Source organism: Triticum urartu, chromosome 1, assembly GCF_003073215.2.
Source record: "Triticum urartu cultivar G1812 chromosome 1, Tu2.1, whole genome shotgun sequence".
Lineage (NCBI taxonomy): Eukaryota > Viridiplantae > Streptophyta > Magnoliopsida > Poales > Poaceae > Triticum > Triticum urartu.
Window position 1 is genome coordinate 553,100,363 of NC_053022.1, and position 17,976 is coordinate 553,118,338.

The following is a 17,976-nucleotide window of genomic DNA, read 5'->3' on the forward strand; positions in this document are numbered from 1 at the left end:
AGCCTTCACCTGTACTAAGCAGGAATACTGCCTGTGCATCCAATCCCTTAAACCCCAAAGTTATTCCAGATAAGTCCACCATACCTTCCTATATGCGGTATCTACCTGCCGTTCCAAGTAAATTTGTATGTGCCAAACTCTAAACCTTCAAATAAACATTCTGTTTTGTATGCTTGAATAGCTCATGTATCAACCACGGTTGTCCTTATCTTCCGTGTTAGGCGGGTTATTCTCAAGGGGAGTGGACTCCGCTCCTCGCTCACGAGATAAATGGCTGGTCACCGGGATGCCCAGTCCCATGCTTTATGCAAACTAAATCAAAATTAATTGCAAACAAAACTCCCCCTGGGACCTAATGTATGTTGGAGGCACTCGTTGTTTCGAGCAAGCCATGGATTGATGCTTATTGGTGGAGGGGGAGTATAGACTTTACCATTCTGTTTGGGAACCGCCTATAATGTGTTTAGCATGGAAGATATCGCCATCTCTTAGTTGTTACGTTGACAATGAAAGTATACCGCTCAAAATACAATTTATCTCTATTTCAAAACCGAGCTCTGGCACCTCTACAAATCGCTGCTTCCCTCTGTGAAGGGCCTATCCATTTACTTTTATGTTGAGTCATCACCCTCTTATTAAAAAGCACTAGCTGGAGAGCACAACTGTCATTTGCATTCATCACTGTTAATTTATATTGGGTATGACTATGATTGGATCTCTTTTACCATGAATTACAACGTCTAGTCAGTCCTTGATCTTTAAAGGTGCTCTGCATTTATGTTTTGCGGTCTTAGAAAGGGCTAGCGAGATACCATCTTGTTATATCATATTATGATTTTTTGAGAAAGTGTTGTCATCCGAGATTTATTACTATGGCTTGCTAGTTGATTATGCTATTGATATGAGTAATTGTGAGACCAGAGAATTATTGCAAATGTGGTTAGTTATGATCTATGCTGAAAACTTGAATACTGGCTTGACATAGTTACAACAACAAGAGCAAACAGAGTTTGTAAAAGTTTTTCTTTCTTTCAATCTGTCAATTGAATTGCTTGAGGACAAGCAAGGGTTTAAGCTTGGGGGAGTTGATACGTCTTCGTCGTATCTACTTTTCCAAACACTTTTGCCCTTATTTTGGACTCTAACTTGTACGATTTGAATGGAACTAACCCGGACTGACGCTGTTTTCAGCAGAATTGCCATGGTGTTGTTTTATGTGCAGAAAACAAATATTCTCGGAATGACCTGAAACTCCACGGAACATCTTAGAAAAAATAATAAAAAATCCTCGCCAAAGATGAAGACCAGGGGGCCCACACCCTTCTCACGAGGGTCGGGGGCGCCCCCCCCCCCAGGGCGCGCCCCCTACCTCGTGGGCCCCCTGGATGCCCTCCGACGCCAACTCCAACTCTATATATTTGCTTTCGGAGAGAAAAAAAATCAGAGAGAATAAATCATCGGAGCCGCGGCCAAGCCCTAAAACCTCTCGGGAGGGCTGATCTAGAGTCCGTTCGGGGCTCCGGAGAGGGGGATTCGTCGCCGTCGTCATCATCAACCATCCTCCATCACCAATTTCATGATGCTCACCTCCGTGTGTGAGTAATTGCATCGTAGGCTTGCTGGACGGTGATGGGTTGGATGAGATTTATCATGTAATTGAGTTAGTTTTGTTAGGGTTTGATCCCTAGTATCCATTATGTTCTGAGATTGATGTTGCTATGACTTTGCTATGCTTAATGCTTGGCACTAGGGCCCGAGTGCCATGATTTCAGATCTGAACCTATTATGTTTTCATGAATATATGTGAGTTCTTGATCCTATCTTGCAAGTCTATAGTCACCTACTATGTGTTATGATCCGGCAACCCCGAAGTGACAATAATCGGGACCACTCCCGGTGATGACCATAGTTTGAGGAGTTCATGTATTTACTATGTGCTAATGCTTTGTTCCGGTTCTCTATTAAAAGGAGGCCTTAATATCCCTTAGTTTCCAATAGGACCCCGCTGCCACGGAAGGGTAGGACAAAAGATGTCATGCAAGTTATTTTCCATCAGCACGTATGAATTGGAGCTAGTTCTGTGTCACCCTATGTTATGACTGTTACATGATGAACCGCATCCGGCATAATTATCCATCACTGATCCGGTGCCTACGAGTTTTCCATATACTGGTTTATGCTTATTTACTTTTCCGCTGCTACTGTTACAATCACTACAAAATACCAAAAAAATTACTTTTGTTGTCTTTACTTTTGTTGCCGCTACCACCACTATCATATTACTTTGCTACTAAAAACTTTGCTGCAGATACTAAGTTTCCAGGTGTGGTTGAATTGACAACTCAGCTGCTAATACTTGAGAATATTCTTTGGCTCCCCTTGTGTCGAATCAATAAATTTGGGTTGAATACTCTACCCTCGAAAGCTGTTGTGATCCCCTATACTTGTGGGTTATCAGCTACCAAACGTCACAACGTAACTGGGTGATTATAAAGGTGCTTTACAGGTGTCTCCGATGGTGTTTGTTGAGTTGGCATGTATCAAGATTGGGATTTGTCACTCCGGTTGTCAGAGAGGTATCTTTGGGCCCTCTAGGCAATGTACATCACTATAAGCCTTGTAAGCAATGTAGCTAATGAGTTAGTTACGAGATGTAGCATTAAGGAATGAGTAAAGAGACTTGCCGGTAACGTGATTGAACTAGGTATTGAGATACCGACGATCGAATCTCGGGCAAGTAACATACCGATGACAAAGGGAACAACTTATATCGTTATGCGGTTTGACCGATAAAGATCTTCATAGAATATGTAGGAACCAATATGAGCATCCAGGTTCCACTATTGGTTATTGATCGGAGACATGTCTCGGTCATGTCTACATAGTTCTCGTACCCGTAGGGTCCGCACGCTTAACGTTCGGTGATGATCAGTATTATGAGTTTATGTGTTTTGATGTACCGAAGGTAGTTTAGAGTCCCAGATATGATCACGGACATGATGAGGAGTCTCGAAATGGTTGAGACATAAAGATCGATATATTGGACGACTATGTTTGGACATCGGAAGGGTTCCGAGTGAAGTTCGAGCATATATCGGAGTACCGGGGGGTTACCGGAACCCCCCGGGGAGTTTAATGGGCCTCTGGTCCGAATTGGACTAGGAAGGGGGGGCGGCGCCCCCCTTTCCTTCTCCCTCTTTCCTCCTTCCTTCCTACTCCTACTACATGGAAAGGGGGGAATCCTACTCCCGGTGGGAGTAGGACTCCCCATGGGGCGCGCCATAGGAGGGTCGGCCCTCCCCCTCCTCCACTCCTTTATATACGGGGGAGGGGGCACGCCATAGACACACAAGTTGATCATTGATCTTTAGCCATGTGCGGTGCCCCCTCCACCATAATCCACCTCGGTAATATCATAGCGGTGCTTAGGCGAAGCCCTGTTCCGGTAGCAACATCATCACCGTCATCACGCTGTCATGCTGACGAAGCTCTCCCTCGAAGCTCTACTGGATCGTGAGTTCGCGGGACGTCACCGAGCCGAACGTGTGCAGATCGAGGAGGTGCCGTATCTTCGGTACTAGATCGGTCGATCGTGAAGACGTACGACTACATCAACCGCGTTGTCATAACGCTTCTGCTTACGGTCTACGAGGGTATGTAGACGATACTCTCCCCTCTCATTGCTATGCATCACCATGATCTTGCATGTGCGTAGGATTTTTTTGAAATTACTGCGTTCCCCAACACATAAGGGGGTCAAGTGTCTTGATGTTTCTACCGGTCGGGTATACATATCTCGTGATGTTGTGTTCGACGAGACTAAATTCCCCTTTGCTGATCTACACCCAAATGCCGGTGCTTTACTTCGGATAGAAATCCTTCTTCTATCTCCTAATCTAACCGGCCTTGATCACGGGGAGTATAGCTATAATGATCCTATCATGACTAACCCTCTCACCACTTTGCTTGAGTTGTGTGATGATGCAGGAGGCCATGATGAAAAAAAACAGAGTTGAAAACAATGAAGAAACTGCCCAGCAGGGCCATATTTCATGTGCCAGGGCTTGGGAAGCAAATCCCCCTCAGGATCGGCGCCTGCAGGTGCGACGGACCTGGCAGCAGAATCCGCCTCGGGATCCTTGCTAGCAAACCAGTCAGGCCAAGCTCCTTTGGAATCCGCGCCGTCTGCTGCTCCCGCCGCACCCGACCACACGCCAGCGGGCGGACCCGCCCGCGCCACGCGGCTGGTGGCGACGCCACCCACGCCCCGCACTCACCTGGGCCCATAGGCGGGCACTTCCCCGTCCAACCCGTCTGCTACAAGCGGCGTGACCTACTTCGGCCGACTGATGCGGGCCCCACATCTGGCGCAAGGAGGGAACCGGCTCAATCATTGCCACATAATGAGCCCCACCAAACGGGATCTTCTGCGGCGCATGTGGCTTCCCTTCGTGTTGCTACTGCACCCACAGGCACAGAGGATCCGGTGCCTGCTCCCGAAACGGCTGTTGAGCCTGCTCCTGAATCCATCTCGGGATCGGCACCTGCAGCCAACACGGGATCTTCTGCGCCACATGAGTCAACTACGTCACGTCGTACCCGGCTCCAACAAGGGGTAATACAACCTATAAATTATGAACATATGACAAAATTTGGGATGGTCTGTTCCACAGGTGAACCAGGCGAGCCACATACAGTTGAAGAAGCACTTGGTGATGAAAATTGGGAGAAAGCAATGAAAGAAGAGTACATGGCCCTGAAACGAAACAACACATGGCACTTGGTTCCTCCACAACACGGTAAAAACCTCATTGACTGCAAGTGGATATTCAGGATCAAGAGAAAATCCGATGGAACCATTGACCGCTACAAAGCAAGACTTGTGGCAAAAGGCTTTAAACAACGGTATGGCATAGACTATGAGGATACTTTTAGTCCCGTTGTAAAAGTTGCCACTATCCGTCTCATTTTGTCCATTACTGTTTCCAGGGGCTGGAGTCTCAGACAGCTAGACGTACATAACGTGTTTTTGCATGGTGTTATGGAAGAGGAAGTGTACATGAAACAACCTCCTGGGTTTGAAAACAAGAATGCACCTTCTCATGTGTGCAAACTTGACAAAGCATTATATGGACTGAAACAGGCTCCTGGAGCATGGTACTCACGTCTGAGTCACAAAATGCAAGCACTTGGCTTTATTCCTTCAAAGTCTGACACCTCCTTGTTCATTTACAACAAATGCAACACTCACATATTTGTTCTCATATATGGTGATGATATTATTGTCACAAGTTCATCTAATGAGGCTATCACAGGACTTTTGAAGGATCTCAGTGCAGAGTTTGCTCTCAAGGACCTTGGAGAATTGCATTATTTCCTAGGGATAGAAGTGAAGAAACATGAGGATGGACTTCATCTATCTCAGAAAAAGTATGCAATAGATCTGGTAAAAAAGGCTAGGTTGCAAGGGTGTAAACCCTCACCTACTCCACTATCTAGTTCAGAAAAATTGTCTCTTATAGAAGGACAGCCTTTGAGTCAGGATGACTGTACAAGATATAGGAGTCTGGTAGATGCACTTCAATAGTTGACGCTTACAAGACTTGATATCTGATTTGTTTTTAATAAAGTCTGTCAGTTTCTTCATGCACCCACCATAGTTCATTGGACTGCTGCAAAGCATATAGTTAGATATGTCAAGAACACTCTCAATATTGGTATGAATTTCAGCAAGTCATCATCCACACTTTCGAGTGCTTTCTCAGATTCTAACTGGGTCGGATGCTTGGATGACAGGCGCTCCACTGGTGGCTTTGCAGTGTTTTTTCGTTAACTTAATTTCATGGTGTGCAAGAAAGCAGGCTACTGTTTCGATCCAATACAGAGGCAGAATACAAAGCATATGGGTGCAATCAATGTTGAAAGAACTTGGTGTAAAAAGCACTCAAGCTCCATACTTATGGTGTGATATCCTGGGTGCTACCGCTACATACTTGTCTGCTAATCCGGTGTTTCATGCTAGGACCAAACACATTGAAATTGATGTCCACTTTGTCAAAGAACGGGTGGCTCAGAGGAAACTTGATATACGGTTTGTGCATTCCGAGGATCAGATTGCGGATGGATTCACCGAACCTTTACCCACGAGAAGCTTTGAAGACATCACACATAATCTCAACTTGATGAAGTTGTGATTAAGGGAGGGTGTTAAACGCACATATGTCACGATGACATTCAGAGTTGGCGCATCAGGAGATAGACTAGGTTGTTAGGGAGAATCTCTTTATCTGGTAAACCTCTCTTATCTCCTTATCTCTTCCTCCCCAAGTTTTAATCTTCTCCAACTACTTTGTATGCGCTATGGTCAAGGAGGTGCGCCCCTACTGCCTATAACATGCAACGCGCCCCCTCACAACGAGGGTAAGACGCTTCTGCCAAATCGCACAGCATCAACTGGCATTTCTTTCTCGTAAGAAATAAAGTATCCTTTGTTTCCTTGAGGAAATTAAATAAAGTGTCATTGTAAGTTAATTTGTGGACATCGGTTGTCCTCGTCTCTGTAGATCTGCATTTGACTCTGGTTTGGCTGGTTGCAACAGTTTATGTTTTGTCTGACAACAGTAGTGTCGATGACACTTAGCAAACCGCAGAGTTAGCAAACAGTCACAAAGATTCCTACTCCATTATAGTGCTTGCATAGTATAATTAATTATTAGTTAGATCTGATTTTACACATACTTTGTCAGCAATGCATGTGTCTCAACTACTCTAAATATCGTTGCACGTCGCTATAGTGTCTTGACTGATGAAGCACTTCCATTCAGACCAAGCGTTGATGGGTTTCAACATTTTATTATATATGTGTGTGGATGGAATTGACCTAGCTATCTGAAATATAAGGTGTAGATGCCAGTGAATTATTCGGCTACATATACTCAATTCATTGATGAATTCTTCTAGTCCTCGAATCCATTCTTTTTTAGGAACCGAGCCGCCTCATTGATTTTCATTGAACAAATAGCTAGCTCTCATAAAACCGAGCCACCTTACTCAAGAGACTTATTTTTTGGATTACAACCCATGCTAAAGCCAAATTTAGAACACATCTTCGAATAACGGCACCGTCATCAGAATGAAGTAAAAGCAAGCAAATATGAGGTATTGTAGGATCCCAGCCAGTCCTCCTTGTTTAGATCACCCTTTTTATCTTGAGCACTTTCATTTATAATACTTTTTTGTATCTTGACTTCTCTGCAGGATGCTGCAATTATTCAGATTATGATGTATGGTAAAAATGACTGTAGCAGCATCATTAGGGATTTTCTGTGTCAAAACCTGCTGCAATTCTGGGGTTTTTTATTTTGAAACAACATTTTTGGTTTTCATATTGTCTAGCAAACATATACTGCCCCAAAAGAGCAGTATCACTATTTTCCGTTGGGCAACTAGAAAAGAGTATAACCAATCCCCAACTAGACCCCCACCCTCCCACACACACACGTGCACACACACACTCGGGTTGTTCACAAGATCAAGGGCACACATAGGCACATGCCATAGTAATATGGACTGGTTGCAATCCTCTTTCAAACTCATTGTTGGCACGGTTGTTGAATGTTAAGTAAGCATGACATGTTAAATAATTATGTTGACTCCTTGAGTGGTCTATGCAATTCAGTTCAATTATACTACAAAAATGGATCGATAACATGATGGATTGATTCCTTTAGAGAGTAAGGTCGTGTTGTATCAAGACTGAGTCATCATATGTGTAGAATCCATGTATATGTCATTGATTTGGTCGCATGCACTGATTGTAAATTAATAATTTAAGTACCTTAAGATTTTTTTAGATGTGGTAATATTTCTTCTGATTATGCGGCGATATGTCATGATTAACTACATAAAATGGTATCGGTAGGGTTTGTCCACAATGTTGATTTTGCAAACATCATTAGTTGAGTAAACATTTTATTTATGTAATTGACATTTTACTTGAGCGGTGTGGAATCTAACTTATATCCCCTCAAAGTGACATAATTCATCTGCGAGCCAAGGCTCATCTACTCCCTATGAACATAAAATCATTAAAATAGCGAAAGAAAAAATTTCAATTTATTTTTGTGGTGCACGATGCTTGAGTGCGTGATGTCCATGCCAAATTTGGTGAAGTTTGGACATTCCAGTTTGGAAGTGAAAAGGTTCGGTTATAGAATTAAATAACGAAAACTATATAAAGCAAATACTGGACTAAGGCAGATTGCACTATTTGCTATTTTGAGTCATGTTAATGATTTTCTTTTTGGTCAGAATATAGAATAAAAACAAGAAAAGAAAATATGTAGTAGTCAAATATATACAAGATTGGTAAACATGGAGAGATAATAGTAAGCATATGCATTTCTACTTGTACCACTTTATGAAATTTATTCCACTGCATAATATTACCCGAGCCAAATTACTTATCTTTGATTTGTCTAGATACGGGTCTATTATACATGTTTTAGTGTTAGATACATCCATATCTAGACAAATCTACAATAAGTAATTCAGGACGGAGGGAGTAGGAAATAGTAAGCCACCAAACTACTAGTTAAAACTCAAATTACTACCAGCAATCTTGGCAATACAATAGCTTTAATATATAACATAGCTAATAAGAATTCACACTTCTTAGTACTTGTTCACTGTACATTTTCTTTACAGATTATCACTGTTGCGAACGTAGTTGTCGGTGTCAAAACCGGCGGATCTCGGGTAGGGGGTCCCGAACTGTGCGTCTAGGCCGGATGGTAACAGGAGGCAAGGGACACGAAGTTTTACCCAGGTTCGGGCCCTCTTCATGGAGGTAAAACCCTACGTCCTGCTTGATTGATATTGATGATATGGGTAGTACAAGAGTAGATCTACCACGAGATCGGAGAGGCTAAACCCTAGATCTACGAACTAAAACCCTCCGGTTTATATAGACACCGGAGAGGGTTAGGGTTACACAAAGTCGGTTACAATGGTAGGAGATCTACATATCCGTATCGCCAAGCTTGCCTTCCACGCCAAGGAAAGTCCCTTCCGGACACGGGACGAAGTCTTCAATCTTGTATCTTCATAGTCGAGGAGTCCGGCTGAAGGTATAGTCCGGCCATCCAGACACCCCCTAATCCAGGACTCCCTCAGTAGTAATTTCAAAAAAATTCCTACGCACACACACAGGATCATGGTGATGCATAGCAACGAGAGGGGAGAGTGTGTCTACGTACCCTCGTAGAACGAATGTGGAAGCGTTAGCACAACGCGGTTGATGTAGTCGTACGTCTTCACGATCCGACCGATCCAAGTACCGAACGCACGGCACCTCCGAGTTCTGCACACGTTCAGCTTGATGACGTCCCACGAACTCCAATCCAGCAGAGCTTCGAGGGAGAGTTCCGTCAGCACGACTGCGTGATGACGGTGATGATGATGTGTATGTCGTCCTACGGACTAAAACCCTCCGGTTTATATAGACACCGGAGAGGGTTAGGGTTACACAAAGTCGGTTACAATGGTAGGAGATCTGCATATCCGTATCGCCAAGCTTGCCTTCCACGCCAAGGAAAGTCCCTTCCGGACACGGGACGAAGTCTTCAATCTTGTATCTTCATAGTCTAGGAGTCCGGCTGAAGGTATAGTCCGGCCATCCGGACACCCCCTAATCCAGGACTCCCTCAGTAGCCCCTGAACCAGGCTTCAATGACGACGAGTCCGGCGCGCAGATTGTCTTCGGCATTGCAAGGAGGGTTCCTCCTTGTCGGTGTCAAAACCAGCGGATCTCGGGTAGGGGGTCTCGAACTGTGTGTCTAGGCCGGATGGTAACAGGAGGCAAGGGACACGAAGTTTTACCCAGGTTTGGGCCCTCTCGATGGTGGTAAAACCCTATGTCCTGCTTGATTAATATTGATGATATGGGTAGTACAAGAGTAGATCTACCACGAGATCGGAGAGGCTAAACCCTAGAAGCTAGCCTATGGTATGATTGTTGATGTGTATGTCGTCCTATGGACTAAAACCCTCCGGTTTATATAGACACCGGAGAGGGTTAGGGTTACACAAAGTCGGTTACAATGGTAGGAGATCTGCATATCCGTATCGCCAAGCTTGCCTTCCACGCCAAGGAAAGTCCCTTCCGGACACGGGACGAAGTCTTCAATCTTGTATCTTCATAGTCCAGGAGTCCGGCTAAAGGTATGGTCCGGCCATTCGGACACCCCCTAATCCAGGACTCCCTCAGTAGCCCCTGAACCAGGCTTCAATGGCGACGAGTCCGGCGCGCAGATTGTCTTCGGCATTGCAAGGCGGGTTCCTCCTCCAAGTACTTCATAGAAGATTTTGAACACAAAGATAGTGTCCGGCTCTGCAAAATAAGTTTCCACATATTGCCATAGAGAGAATAATATTTACACAAATCTAATATGCTGACGTATTCCGTAGTGTGACACACCACGGCCAAGCCTTTATCCGAGTCATTTCATTATCCCACCTCAGTGCGTCATGCGAGGCGGTTTCCTTGGCACATCTTGTTAAAGCAGAGATCGTGTCCCCTTATTTCGGGATTCTCATCAATACGGGCGTGGGTAACCCAACCGCTTCTAGGACTCCTAGATAGGCAAGTCCAAACGGACACGGACAGGACGCTTGATATTCACCCTCTTTATAAAGGGGACAAGGTTTTTATTTTTCCCTCCCGTGCTCAATGAATCCTTCCCCCACCTCAAGCTCAAACGCCCGAAGTTCAGGTCAGGTGCTCCGAACCTTCAGTCATGTCCGGATCTAGCCTTCAAGGCCGATGGGTGCCTTCCTCCGTCACGGAATAAGACATCAAGAAGTTGAGGGAGGCCAGATATCTGACCACCGAGATTTCGCATCGGCTGCCTCCCCGAGGGCAGGCCGTCCCCACCCCCGAACCCAACGAGAACGTCGTGTTCGTCTCCCACTTCCTCTGAGGTCTAGGCCTTGCTCTGGATCCTTTCGTCAGGGGTTTGATGTTTTACTACGGGCTAGACTTTCATGATCTAGCTCCGGACTCCTTTCTTCATATCACGACATTTATTGTCGTGTGTGAGGCCTTCCTCCGGGTTACCACTCACTTTGGCCTATGGCTCAAGACCTTTGAAGTGAAGCCAAAGATGGTCGAGGGGCAACATGCAGCGTGTGGAGGTGCCTCAATACGCAATATGACGGGAGCTTCGTGGCCCAAAGGTTCCATCCCAGAGGTGTCTGAATTGTGGCAACAGGAGTGGTTCTACATCACGGCTCCTAGAAGTGCCAAGTGGGCAGCCCCCTCTGTTTTCCGCTCGGGCCCTCCACCATGGCTGATGTCATGGATCAGCAGAGGTCTAAGCTGGGGTCCAGCCAAGGACGTGCCTATACTGCAAAGCCGCATTCGAGATCTCTTCAATGGAGATTTCAGTTTGGTTGCGGTAATACAGGTTATGCTGGTTCGTCAAGTCCAGCCTTGCAAACGCCGGCCTCTTCGCCTGTGGGAATTCAATCCCGAGGGATCGCGTGCCATTCAAAATTTTCTCGGCCTGACGCACGAGGAGATGTACAAGTCATTCTTCGGACCTCAGGTGGAGTGTCCGGAAATCACCGAGGACGTGGACCTGAGTAGTAACCGCGCCGCCGAACAGGTAAGGCATCTTCCGGCCGAACATACTGTCTCTCCTTTGTTACGAAGTTATTTCTGAAAGTTCGTTTTTTGACCAGGACTGGCTAACAAAGGCGAAGTTGATTCGGTGTTCGGCCCCCCTCCCTGAGGGTTTGGAAAATCCAGTATTGGAAAAGATGCTCCAGACCGCACCTTGCTCGGAGCCCTTGAAGGAAGATACTGTGGAGGATAATGTGGGCGGACGCGGACCCCCAACGCTGCCCATTCTAACCGAGGGAGCGAGCGTCTCCATGAAGGAAGACGACCAGAAGAGGAAAAGGACTGCGCCCGGGGATTCGGAAGCCGAAGCTTCCAAACGGGAGAAGAAGTCTCCTACAGAGGGTCCTACCTTGGGGGCGTTGTTGCCGCACAAAGTCCGCGGGGGGATCAATTCTCCCATGAGTCCTAAGTGACCCAAAATACTTTTAATAGTACAGATATGCCATCTTTTTCTTCTGAGAAAATAACCACCGCATATATTTTTGGAGTTCGGGCCTTAGCCCCTCTCAAATGAGCTCATCTTCGGGGGATCTTCTTCCAGAGATGATGGAGAGCGAAACGCCTCCTCCGGACTCCTCTGCTCCAGAAGCGGGCGACCCTGAAGTGTCGTCGCGGAGGGCCTCTCCGAGTCCGGTGAGGCCAGAAGATAATCCCATGATCCCCGAAGCTCCCGGTGTCCGACTCCCGAAGAGAGCAGACAAAAGAGTCCGGCACCGTCTAGTGTGCGATCGGATGTTCTGAGGGAGTTGGTGGGGCAAGCGGCCATCTCAGATGAACACCGTGTGCTGATGAATACGGTGATGGAGAGAATATCGTCCGCCGAAAGCGGATTGCATGAAGCTTTTATGAGTCTACTGACAGGCTTTGAGGTACGTAAAAGAATGTATGATAATCCTGCACATGCTAGGTGTGCCATGTGTAGATAGTAGCCCCTGAGAATCTGGTTGTCTTCGGAAACGACGATGAACAGAGGATCATATTCCCAGGAAATAACCATACTACCTCTATGTGCAGGTGATGGAAGCTCCAGTGGCTAGCCGGACTAGCGAGTTTGCCCATTTAGAACGGCAGTTGGATGCGGCAGACGCCGGCATCGAGCTTTTTAACAAAAGGCTTGATGAGGCACAGGGTAAGTGTCATTATCTGGTAAACGCCACATAGGAAGAGCAGCACGATGCCAGTATCTTTAATATGTTGTGACTGCAGATGGAGTTGCCACTGTTGAAGCCTTGCGGGCAGAACTTGCCCGAGCCAAGGAACAAGCGAGGTTGGGTAATGCGGCTGCTGTGAGGGCGGCCGAAGAGTTGCAAGCCGAGAAGGCCACGCATGGCGAGAGCCGAGACAAGATGGCCAAGATGGCCATAGAATTAAAGGTCATCGCCGACTGTTGCCGGGTTCTTGAAAAGGAAAACCAAGCGAAGGCATCGGACCTTGAGAAGGCTGCTGCGACAAAAAAGGACCTCTGCTTTGCTATGAGGGCAAAGAAGGAGGAGCTGCGGGAAGCTGGGGATATTGTAGCTGGGAAATCCTTTATGTTGCAGAGGAAGTTCGGAGATCCACGGTATGCCCCTCTGGATCGGCTGTGGAGTTCGGAGGATGTGTATAAGGATTTGGCGGCGAGCGCTACCGATGCGGCCAAGTACTTCCAGGGTCAGACGGACCATGAAGTAGACCAGCTGTTTTGGAGACAATTCCATTCTCCCGAGCGTCCATTTTCATTGACTGACCAATTAGCCGAATGGGCCGAACTAAATAGGTTGTCCGGACTCTCCATGAGGTCCGTTGTGGATCAGCTATGGCCGGAAAGGTCAAAACCGAACAGCTATTTCAGCTTGGTGCAGCAGTTCCTTAACGTGGTGCTGCGCATTAATGCGATGAAGAGGTCGGCGTGCATAGAGGGCGCACGGATGGCCTTTGCCCATGTTAAGGCATACTGGGCGGAGATGGATGCTACCAATGTTGCAGCGCGGGATTCGACTATAGGTCGAAAGGCTGCTGAGCACTACTTTAAAGAAGTTCTTGAGGGTGCCCGTTTGATAGAGACCCAGTGCTCAAAAAACATTATGTTTGAGTGATATGTAATCTCATTGTAAGCGAAATGCTTTTATAAATTTTTATAAGGCTATTTTTATACTTTTGCCTGAAAGTAATATGATGCCTCCTGGGCGGCCGTTTATATATACATGTGTATAACCTGAAAGATTGCAGTCGTCGGCTTCAACCCTCACGCATATAATGCGGAGGTGCGCGCAAAAACACGCATTCACACTTAACCCAACGTCTTGGTCCTATTAAGGAGGTGATAGCGGAGTGAGCGAGGCAACCGGACTATAATGCTTTAGCACTTTCACTTAGCCATAGGAGTTTGACAGTGGGGCTACTAGATAGCCCCTGGTGGCTCCGCACTCTCCCGATCTCGGGTTGCGTACATGCCTGGCCGGAAAACGGCCCTTCGTTAAGGCGGGGGAATTCTAACATTCCCACAGGTCATCGAGTGGTTGACCAGTCTCACACTATATCATGACAGTCAGTTTTCGGCTTTCTCTACTGAGGTGCTCGTCCGGATGAACCAGGGCACAATCGCAGTAGTTCTCCTGGTGCTACCTTAGCCGGTAAAGCGGAATGTAAGGCACCAAAACATAGGAGCTGGGCAAACCCAACATTTGACCAAAGACAATGATTCGGAGCTGATGCATACAGGGCCAAACTCGCGACGCCGAACACTCCCTAAGGTGTTCGGTCTTTGTGGTATAAACCGGGCCTAAATAATGGCCTTTGTAAGAAGCCCCTTGTGTCCAGGTATGTGCATTGTTCTGGCGTGGCCACATGCCAAGACGTCAGCATCCTTCTCAACGGTGGATATGTATCAACAAGAGACAGTAAAAAAGGTTTACGCAGGGTCTTAATCTAAAAAGAATCCTTGGAGCGGGTCCCTGATGCACGTTTGCGCCTGTGTCTCCATTGTGCCGTATCCTGGACGGGTGTAGCACGATGATCGTCTGTAAAAGAGAGGAGTTTAGGTGAAAAAGTTGTCGTGCAAAAAGATAGTTTGTTAAATAAACCATGTATAATTCAAGATGAAAAGAAATTGCCACTTGTCTGCGTGTGTTGAGCTCCTTGTATTGACGAATAGGGGTGTGACCGTTTATTCGGTATAAGTAGTGGCGCCGGACTCGATTAGTTGTGTCTGAGGTCTTGACGACCTACTGGACGCTTTCTGGTCCGGGCGCCTTTAGTGTGCGGCTGCCAAGGAAGCTTCACTCTCTTCGGCGCGCAGAGATTGCTTGATATTTCCGTGCACTGTAATGATGCCACGTGGACCGGGCATCTTGAGTGTGAGGGAGGCGTAGTGTGGTATTACATTAAAGCGAGCGAAAGCTTCGCGTCCAAGCAGTGCTTGATAGCCACTTTGAAACGGAGCGATGTGGAAAGTTAAATGCTCGCGACGGAAGTTATCGGGGGAGCCGAATATAACTTGTAGTAGGAGGGAGCCCGTACAACGAGCCCCTGGGCCTGGCGTTACTCCTTTAAAGGTAGTATTGCTATGGCGAATTTGTGTTGGGTCTAACCCCATCCCGCGGATTGTATCCTGATATATTAGGTTTAGGCTACTGCCGCCGTCCATCAAGACTCTTGTGAAGTGATATCCGCCAATTACTGGGTCTAATACCAGGGCAGCCCATCCTGCGTGTCGGATACTTGGTGAGTAATCGCGATGGTCGAAAGTGATCGGTTGAGATGACCAGTGGCAGGACTTCGTGGTGACAAGCAGTTGGGTATATTTTCCTGGGAGTGTCGCGTTGTTTTTTCCCTTGATTACGTGTAACGCGTTTACTGTTTTGACTTCTGGTGGAAATTTCTTTTGTTCCCCCATGTGTTGCTTGGGGGGCTCGTCCTCGTCTTCACTTGGTGTATCCTCCCCCTTGTGTACGGCGTTGAGCTGGCCGGACTGCTTAAAGACCCAACATTCTCTGTGGGTATGATTAGCAGGTTTACCAGGGGTACTATGGATCTGACATACTTGGTCCAGAATTTTGTTGAGGCTGGACAGTTCATCCCTGGTGCCTTTAGGGGGCGGCTTTTGACCTGGCCGAGAGCTTTTGAATCCGGCATTGACCGCCGTGCCCTTCATGTTGTCTTCTTTATTCTGGCCTTTGTTATTGCTGTTGCGCCGTGATTTCCCGTTTCCATCTCTAACTTCAGATGTACTGGGGTCGCTGGTGCTACGTCTGGCTAGCCAGCTGTCCTCACCCGTGCAAAAGCGGGTCATGAGGTTTGTTAATTCGGCCATCGTTCTCGGCTTATTTTGGCCGAGGTGTCTGGCGAGCCATTCGTCACGGATGCTATGCTTGAAAGCTACCAAGGCTTCGGCGTCCGGACAGTCGACAATCTGGTTCTTTTTAGTAAGAAACCTGTTCCAAAGCTTTCGGGCTGACTCTCCGGGCTGTTGAGTTATATGACTCAAATCGTCCGCATCCGGAGGTCGGACATAAGTCCCTTGAAAATTTGCCCGAAAGGCGTCTTCGAGCTCTTCCCAACTTCCAATGGAGCTTTAGGGGAGGCCTTTGAGCCAGTGATGAGCTGGCCCTTTGAGCTTGAGGGGTAAGTACTTGATGGCGTGGAGATCATCTCCTCGAGCCATATGGATGTGAAGGATGTAGTCCTCAATCCAGACCCCAGGGTCTGTTGTTCCGTCGTATGCCTCTATGTTTACGGGCTTGAATCCCTCTGGAAATTCATGATCCAGCACCTCAACGGTGAAACATAGGGGGTGTGCGGCACCCCTGTAGCTGGGTGTACCGTGTTCTTCGGATGTTTGTTGTGTTGCATTGTATGCTGAGGCGCGCTTGTGTGGTCCATAGATGGATCTTGTTGCGCTGTCCTTTGGGTGCGAGCCATTGCATGGGTCGCGTATTGTATTGTGAGCGGCGTTGTATGCCGCTCTGGTAGAGGGGTCGTCTATCCAACCAGGTGGCTGCTTTGATATTTGGTTGTGGGGGGTCTGAGGCCTCCTCATCGAATTCGGGTAGCAGCTTCCGCTTTGGGTAGCTCTTGCAGGGGCGATTGTCGCCGTACCTTGCTGCAGTGTTGAGTATTTTACTCCATCTGATTTGGAGTGTGTCTTGCGCGGCCTTGAGCCTTTGCTTCTGCTTTTTAAGACTCCTCGCGGTGGCGACAAGCCTTTTACGGGCAGTCTACTGCTCCGGGTGCCTGTCCGGCGTTATGTCGTCCGGACCATTATCCTTGATAGGATTTGTTTGTTCCGTTTGATTATCCGGATTGCCGTTGTCCGGCAGCGGTTCGCCCTGCTCTAACACTGGGTCTGTGTGATCGCTATTTCTGTCGAGGCGGGATTTGGGGCGGCGCTTGCGACGCCGCTTTGGCTGCTTTTCGAGGGAACAAGCCTTCGGTGCGTCCTTTCGCTCCTCGTCGTCATCTTTTGGTGTGTCCACCATGTATACGTCATATGACGAGGTGGCATTCCAGGGCCCAATAGGCGTTGGTTCTTCATTGTCTCCTTCATCGGCGTCCATACCGTCGATGTCTTCGGAGTCGAAGCCGAGCATGTCGGTTCAATCGTCGACAGTGGCTACAAAGTGGGTGGTGGGTGGGCATTGAATTTCTTCATCGTCCGAATCCCAACCTTGCTGACCGTAGTCCGGCCAGGGCTCTCCTGATAAAGAGAGAGATTTTAGTGTCTTCAGAATATCGCCGAAAGGCGAGTGCTGAAAGATGTCCGCGGCAGTAAACTCCATAATCGGCGCCCAATCGGATTCGATCGGCAGGGGCGCGGAGGGTTCGGAGTCTGGAGAGGAGTTCGGCTCCTTGGAGTCACGAGTCTCGCAGAGTGTGGGGCTGGTGTTTGGCTCGATCGCCGTTGGGATCGCAGCCCCCGAGGCGGCATCCAACCACCCATCCTCGATTGGCGCAGTTGGCTCCGAATTAAGGGTCGAAGCCGATGCGGGTGCGGCCTCTAGGGCACTGTTCGGCGGCAGAGCTAGAACATGCTCGTCGTGACAGTGCGGCGCGCTCGGCAGTGGCTCGAATCCGTCGAAGATCAAGTCCCCGCGGATGTCAGCCGTGTAGTTTAAACTTCCAAATCTGACCTGACGGCCAGGGGCGTAGCTTTCGATCTGCTCCAGATGGCCAAGTGAATTGGCCCGCAGTGCGAAGCCGCCGAAGACGAAGATCTGTCCGGGGAGGAAGGTCTCACCCTGGACTGCATCGCTATTGATGATCGTAGAAGCCATCGAGCCTAACGGCGACGACACAGAGGAACTCTCAATGAAAGC